This window comes from Triticum aestivum, chromosome 4B, assembly GCF_018294505.1.
Source record: "Triticum aestivum cultivar Chinese Spring chromosome 4B, IWGSC CS RefSeq v2.1, whole genome shotgun sequence".
Taxonomy (NCBI): domain Eukaryota; kingdom Viridiplantae; phylum Streptophyta; class Magnoliopsida; order Poales; family Poaceae; genus Triticum; species Triticum aestivum.
Window position 1 is genome coordinate 406,769,173 of NC_057804.1, and position 8,160 is coordinate 406,777,332.

At 46.9% G+C, this 8,160-nt stretch overlaps 1 long non-coding RNA gene across 1 annotated transcript; it reads left to right on the top strand.

Annotated features, from left to right (window-relative positions):
* The first annotated feature begins 541 nt into the window (after positions 1 to 541).
* Positions 542 to 1,411, top strand: LOC123094898 (uncharacterized). The gene is made up of 3 exons (XR_006446028.1): positions 542 to 731; positions 816 to 891; positions 1,315 to 1,411. It is a non-coding gene; the product is annotated as an uncharacterized lncRNA (long non-coding RNA).
* The last annotated feature ends 6,749 nt before the right edge of the window (positions 1,412 to 8,160 follow it).

Genomic DNA, 8,160 nt, shown 5'->3' on the forward strand with positions numbered 1-8,160 from the left:
GAATTAGTCAATATTGTTTCACTTGGCTTGTTTCTTGTACTAGGTCTGTCAATTACAGCATAAACAAACAAATTACTTAGCTCTCAACTATGAATACATAGCTAGCTGAACCTGTTCTTTCTTTCTCTCTAAAGAGCTATGACTTACATGGGTCAAGCTGCTGTTTTTCTGTGCTCGATGATACTATTGTTGCCTGTATACTGATACATGTGGTGATATTTACCCGAACTGAAGTTGTGAATCTACCATTATTTTCCTGCTCACAAGCATTTGATCTCTACTGGAATATTAGTGTTTTCTATGGGAGGAATATCACAATAGTAGTGCATTTTCCTGCTGTTTTATGGGAAGCCTCCTCCCATTATCACAATATCACAATACTGTAGCCATTAAAGCTTGTTCATCCAGAAATTTTACATTACATACATTGTGTTATATATAGTGGCCGTTCAAACTTGTTAAACAACCTTCTGTTGTTGTTCCTGTAATCTCTGATTTGTAGCATTGTTGGTTTTGCTCTTTTTTTGTCTTAAAACTTGATGGGCCAAAGATCCTTTGTTTGTATGTTATCATCACTATGATCTTCAGTTTTCCATACACTGTGATCTTCAGTTTTTCATTGCGTGTTTTTTCTGCAGTTTGCTTGGTGTGTGGACAGGGCCAAAGGACAAGATGCTTCAATCCGGCGAGGACAGAGCCAAATGACCAAAGTTTGTTCATCTGTTGCCAAGGTGACCCCTCTCCTCCTCCTCTCTATTTTTTGTTCATTTTCTCATATGATCTGATGCGTGCTCTCTTGCTTGGTGTGTGTGCAGTTTGGTACCATCCCGTGGGGAGGGCCAGGGACAAGCTGCTCCGATCCGGCGAGGATGCCCACCATCTATTGTTAAGGTGATCTCTCTCTCTCTCTACATATATATATATACATATCCTGTTATGATGATTCTCAGCCCCGCCCCGCCTTTAAGCTATGCATTCAGAAGAAACATTCTATAGTAAAGTATGGGGTTCTTGATTAAACTGTTGCTGTGTTCACTTCAATGAGAAAAAGTGTAGTTAATTCAGGTTGTGAACATTTCTTAGGAGTTATATTAAGACACATACTATATGAGAAAAACTGTTGCTGTTGTGTTCACTTCAATGAGAAAAACTGCTGCTGTGTTCACTTCAATGAGAAAAACTGCTGCTGTGTTCACTTCAATGAGAAAACTGCTGATGTGTTCACTTCAACTGAGTTACTCCTTTTTTGAATGGAATGTTCATAATATATTGTCTCCAGTTTTTCTAATTTTTATCAGCTGATTCATGTAACAGGGCGTCCGTGGAAGGCCCAGTCCTGACTCTCCAGTGAGCCGGCATTTGATCGCTATTGAAGGAGCTACATGTAGAAGAAGAAAATACTTGTAGAGCTTGTAACTGATTCCCATAGTTGTAGAGCTTGTATTAGCTAAGCTTGTATTACGTGTAACTTGTAGAACTTGTAAATGCTATAGCTTGTAGGACTTGTCATTTGTAGAGCTTGTAAATAAGCTTGTATATGCTACAACTTGTAGGACGTGTTATTTGTAGAGCTTGTATTGAATCTGGCTATTGTTATTTGAAGTATCTTATGTGTTTTTCCTTGCCAATTTAACTACTAGTTATTTTCTTATTGTCAAATTGAAATATGAAGAATTTGGGCCTAATAGCTAGGACCCACTTATCAGAACCTGACAAGTGGGATCTGTTTGACTAGTGGACCCATTTTATAAAAAAACTAAAACTGTTGTACAAAAAGGCCATGACCCATAAAATAAAAAGGCCAAATTGTTAGGCTAGGCCCATGTAGCTAGAGAAAATTAATAGAGAAAATATACAGTAAAAAGGCCGAATTGTTGGGCTCGGCCCATGTAGAAAATCGAATTGGACCGGGCTGAATCTTGTGCCACATCAGCTTGCCACGCTGGATGCCTACGTGGCCTGGGGGAGGTTGCTAGTGACCAAAACGCCACAGTAGGAATATTTTGGTCGTAAACGTCTTTGACCATTTCAGAAGAAAGGTCGCTATAGTTAGTTTATGACGGCCAGCTTTTGACCTTCTGTTTTTGGTCACAAAAAGGTCGTAAATGGAAATTTGTGACCTTTCAGTGACCAATAGTGGTGGTCACAAGTTGACATATTTCTTGTAGTGAACCAACCTAACAAGCAGATATAGATAAATAAGGCATCTTCTTGAAAACTGGACAAATGCTAAAAAAGCAACCTAACAACCAAATACAGATAAACTAGGCATCTGCTTGATAACTGGACAAATGCTCACTTCAACCAAACTAAGAACCAAATACATATAAACAAGGCATCTGCTCGATAACTAGAAAATGCTCACTGCAACCAACCTAACAACCAAATACAGATAAACAAGGCATCTACTCACTATAAGCAACCAAATATAGCCATTCGTGAAATTAAAGTGGACTATTCATACTTAAACATCACATAGCCCTATTGAATAATACATTTTTGCATAACTGAAATAATTAAACACGACACAGTTAATGCACTGCACGGCAAATGCTACTACAACAAAGGGTACGGGTTGGCAAGCTAGAAAAGGTAAGATTTGCTGATAGGATGTTGCCTCACATTTCATGGACTTGATCCTTCTAGTTGGGAGAGCACAGACCCATGGTGCGCTCTTTGATGTCACAGATGGGTTGTTTCACCTTGGATAAACCTTCGTGGGTGCCCTCCTCATGGTCGTGGTCATGGTCGATGAGATCTGACTTGGCAATTGAGGATCCCAAGTCACCGCTGTAGAACGTGTCCTTCAAAAATGACAAAATGGGCTCGATGGCGTATAAGGATCGCAAATCCTTGACCGCTTGGCGGAGGAGATCAGCGGCAGGGCCGTAGAAGAGATCGACAGCGGTTGAACCGGAGGGGTTGGGGATGGACCACTTAACTTGTGACATGGCCCACATGAAGTCATCGCTGTCGACGAGCTTGATGTCGTAGCCAGCTTTCCCGAGATACAGTAACATGCTAGCCCGCTGACATAAAGCCTTCGGCATGGCAACGTAGTCAATGTCTTCCTTGGCTTCCGCGGCGACGTGTTGCTCTGGGATCGATATGTCGGGGCGAATGAGGGAGTCCTGGATTAGGAGGTATCCAGACAGTCGGACTATATACTTTGCCCGGACTGTTGGACCATGAAGATACAAGACTCAAGACTTCGTCCCGTGTCTGGATGGGACTCTCCTTTGCGTGGAAGACAAGCTTGGCGATCCAGATATTAGATTTCCTTCTTTGTAACCGACTCTGTGCAAACCCTAGCCCCCTTCGGTGTCTATATAAACCGGAGGGTTTGGTCCTTAGGGGGACAATCATAATCATCGTAGGCTAGCTTCTAGGGTTTAGCCTCTACGATCTCATGGTAGATCAACTCTTGTAATACTCATATCATCGAGATCAATCTAGCAGGAAGTAGGGTTTTACCTCCATTGAGAGGGCCGAACCTGGGTAAAACATCGTGTTCCTTGCCTCCTATTACCATTAGCCTTAGACGCACAGATCGGGACCCCCTACCCGAGATCCGCCGGTTTTGACACCGACATTGGTGCTTTCACTGAGAGTTCCTCTGTGTCGTCGCTGCAAGGCTCGATGGCTCCTTCAATCATCAACAACAATGTGGTCCAGGGTGAGAATTTTCTCCTCGGACAGATCTTCGTGTTCGGTGGCTTCGCATTGCGGGCCAATTTGCTTGGCCATCTGGAGCAGATCAACAACTACGCCCCTGGCAATCAGGTCAGGTTCGGAAACTTCAACTACACGGCCGATATTCGTGGAGACTTGATCTTCGACGGATTTGGGCCTGCTCCAGGAGCACCGAACAGTCACGATGAGCACGACTTAAACCTGTTGTCGGACAATACTCGGGATATCACACCTGCAGGAGCTCTAGACCTAAATCCGGGGCAGATTGCGTCGTCCGGGTATGGGTGGATAGACCCTGCCTCTGAGGCCGCACACTCATCGGCGGTAGAGCCGAACATAGACTTCACCCCCAAGGAAGCCTATTTCTCTAGACCCCTGGACTTGTGTCCGGCTGTAGGTTCCAGACCGCGCACCCCCGAGCCCGCCGAATCTGGTTGGGCTCCGGTAATGGAGTTCATGCTGCGGATATCTTCCAGCATTCTCCCTTTGGCGACATGTTGAACTCGTTAAAGTCTCTGTCTTTGTCAGGAGACTCTTGGCCGAACTATGTCCGGCTCGAGTGGGAAGCAGACGACGAGGGAATTTGTTGCCCACCCACCACCCACTTCATTGCCACGGTCGATGATTTGACCGACGTGCTTGACTTTGACTCTGAAGACATCGACGGTATGGACGACGATGTAGGAGAAGAACAAGAACCACCGCGCACGGGGCGCTGGACAGCCACCTCCTCATATGATATATATATATGGTGGACACTCCAAGAGAAACCAATGGTGATGAGGCAATGGAGGATAATCCCTTAAGGAAGACAGCAAAGCATGGGCGTCATCGGCGCCGCTCCAAGCCCCACCACAGCAATACCGGCACAGGAGACGAAAACAATATGGATGGTGCCGAAGATGAATACAACCCAGATCAGCCTGCCTTCGAGCAGGCCGAACATCAAGACGGGCAGATCAGCCCAGACGAACAGGCGATGGACGGATACCCGGAGGAGGACAATTATATGCCCCCCTCCGAAGATGAGATTAGCCTTGGTGATGACGAATTCGGCGTGCCTGAGGACCCTGTAGAGTAGGAGCGCTTCAAACGTCGGCTTATGGCCACTGCGAGGAGCCTGAAAAAGAAGCAGCAGCAGCTCCAAGCTGATCAAGATCTGCTCACAGATAGATGGACTGAAGTCCTGGCAGCCGAGGAATATGGACTCGAGCGCCACACCAAAGGTTATCCAAAGAACAAGTGGCTACCTCAACTCGAGGATCAGCCCATACTAACAGCACAGGACGAGGCTGATCGGCCACCTGGTGTCCGGGATAAAACAGCATATCAGCCCGAATACCAGCCTACACCCCTACGCCAATACACTGCGTCCCGGGGCAATAGGAAGGACCTGCGAGACATACTGGAAAACAAGGCAGGACAGCCAAGATCGATCTACGGATCACGGGGGCGCACCAGAACACATGACGATGATCATCACGCCGGATACACTATCCATAAGTCCAGCCGGGCCGAACATAACCAACCAGACTCATTCGAACTACGTAGCAACATAGCCCGACATAGAGGCGTCGCACAACCCCTCTGCTTCACCGACGAAGTAATGGATCATGAATTCCCAGAAGGGTTTAAGCCCGTAAACATCGAATCATACGATGGCAAAACAGACCCCGCAGTATGGATCGAAGATTTCCTTCTCCGCATTCACATGGCCCGCGGTGACGATCTACACGCCATCAAGTATCTTCCCCTTAAATTCAAAGGACCGGCCTGGCACTGGCTAAATAGCCTACCGGCAAATTCCATCGGCAGCTGGGAAAACCTGGAGGACGCGTTGCTCGACAACTTCCAGGGCACGTACGTGCGACCACCGAATGTTGATGACTTGAGTCACATTACCCAATAGCCTGGAGAGTCAGCCAGGAAATTCTGGACTCGGTTCCTAACCAAAAAGAACCAAATTGTCGATTGTCCGGATGCCGAAGCCCTGGCGGCCTTTAAGCATAATATCTATGACGAGTGGCTCGCCCGACACCTCGGACAAGAAAAACCAAAGTCCATGGCAGCCCTCACGACGCTCATGACCCTCTTTTGCGTGGGCGAGTAAAGTTGGTTGGCTCGCAGTAGCACCACGCCAATAAATCCCGGCATTTGAGATGTCCGTGACAATAACGGCAAGCCACGGCGCAACAGACATAAGCGACGAAACAATGGCGACAACACTAAAGACACGGCAGTCAATGCCGTATTCAATGGCTCAAAATCCGGTTAGCGGAAAAAGTCGTTCAAAAGAAACAATCAGGGACCGTCCAGTCTGGACCGCATACTTGATCGCTCGTGCCAAATTCATGGTACCCCGGATAAACGAGAAAACCACACTAATAGAGACTGCCGGGTGTTCAAACAGGCCGGTAAAATAAATGCCGAGAACAAGGACAAGGGGCTGCACAGCGACGATGACGATGAGCCTGGGCGTCCGAACACGGGGGGATAGAAGAAATTTCCACCCCAGGTGAAAACGGTCAATATGATCTATGCCACTCACATTCTGTCAGGACCCCGATCCTAAGTCACACCGATCTAGCATGTAACACATGATATCACTTTGCGGCCTCACGCACGGTATTCCCACGGGTGCCACCTTACCTGGCCCGGGACCGTTTGCGCCTTTTGGCTCACGTATATGATAGTGCCGCTAGCATCCATATGACCAAGAACCTAGGCTGACATGGCTAGTCGTGAACCCAAAGTGGCACTAACTTATAGGGACAGGCATACATGACCCAGCAACGAACGTGTCGATCATCAGCGAGTGAATCCAGGCTGTAGCAACTGGGCTAGCAGGACTCCGGTAAACCGGGCTGTAGCAGGCTAACAGGACTCTGATAGACACCGCGTGAAATTTCCCTGAAGGGACAGACACAGGAACGAAGAAGGACACATGCCGGCCAGCCTAAGTGTTCTGGAGGAGTAGCAAGCTACCAGGGCTCAGTGGAAGCACTAGGAGACATTTCCCGGTATGAGAGGCTACCAAGGATAAACAACTAGATAGTCAGATCCCACACATACCAAGCATTTCAATAACATACACACAATATTCTCGATATGTGCAAATACAACATGGCATCACAACATAACTCTATGACTCAAAGTATTATTCAATAGGCTCTGAGGAGCGAGATATTACAAACATGGGTCTCACGACCCAACATTCAGAGCATACAAGTCAAAGCACAAATGGAAGCCTAACATGTCTGAGTACAGACATCTATAAATGAAAAAGGCTGAGAAGCCTGACTATCTACCAGATCCTGCCGAGGGCTCAAGATCGTAGCTGAGGTAACAAGCTAAACATCGAAGTCCACATGGAACTACTAGCGAGACTGAAGTCTCTCTGCAAAAACATAAATTAAGCAACGTGAGTACAAATGTACCCAGCAAGACTTACATCAAATCTAACTACATATGCATCATTATCAACAAAGGGGATGGTGGGGTTTAACTACAGCAAGCCAGCTTTGACTCAATGGCTAACCTGAACTACGACTGCAAGTAACTCTTTTGAGGTGGCGCACACGAGTCCACATATTCACCATATCAATACGCCACTATGGATCCGCTCCCGTCTCCCTATGAGAACGCCATCCATAGCACTCACGCTTATCTTGCGTATTTTAGAGTATCCACTTTCACTTGTCTATGAACTGTACAGGCAACCCAAAAGTCCTTCACCGCGGACAAGACTATTCGAATATATCATATTAACCCTGCAAGGGTGTACTTCTTCACACATGCTGTCACCACTTACCGCCGTTTACACGACATGTACTCGGCAACCTTCAAGCTGAAGCCCAGCGAGGGTGTCGGCCACGACCTAACTAACCACACAAGTCTCTCGTCCAGGTTTACCACCTATTCGGGTTCCATCCGCAAGGAGATCCGGCCGGGGTGTCGCTCACGGCCCCAAACGATGTGAGAAGGGTTCCCAAGCCCACCATCCGGGTGCCACTTGGTACACCGTGCCACTGTGCCTAGTCTGTCCCAAGCCCACTTGTACCGGGTGCCACTTGGTAGACTACTAACACTACCTAAAAACACCAGAAACTAGTTGCAACTCCTGGACAGAGATCAAGGTGATTAATAAGTCGAGAGAGTCAATTAAGGATCCCAATGTGTGGTAGTAGCTGTTCATGGATCACAAACACAGAACTCAGTTCTTGAGGACGGCTGCAATGAGACAAGCCACCATGTACTCCTACATGGCCTCTCACCGCTACCTTTACCAAATCGTGTTCACACTCTTAGCTCTCAACAGTAGGACATGTTATCACACCTCCGATTCATCCCAATGAATCAGACCTGACTCAACTCTAAGCAATAGCAGGTATGACAAACAAGCATGAATGAGTAGGCACATCAGGGCTCAAACAACTCCTACTCATGCTAGTGGGTTTCATCTATTTA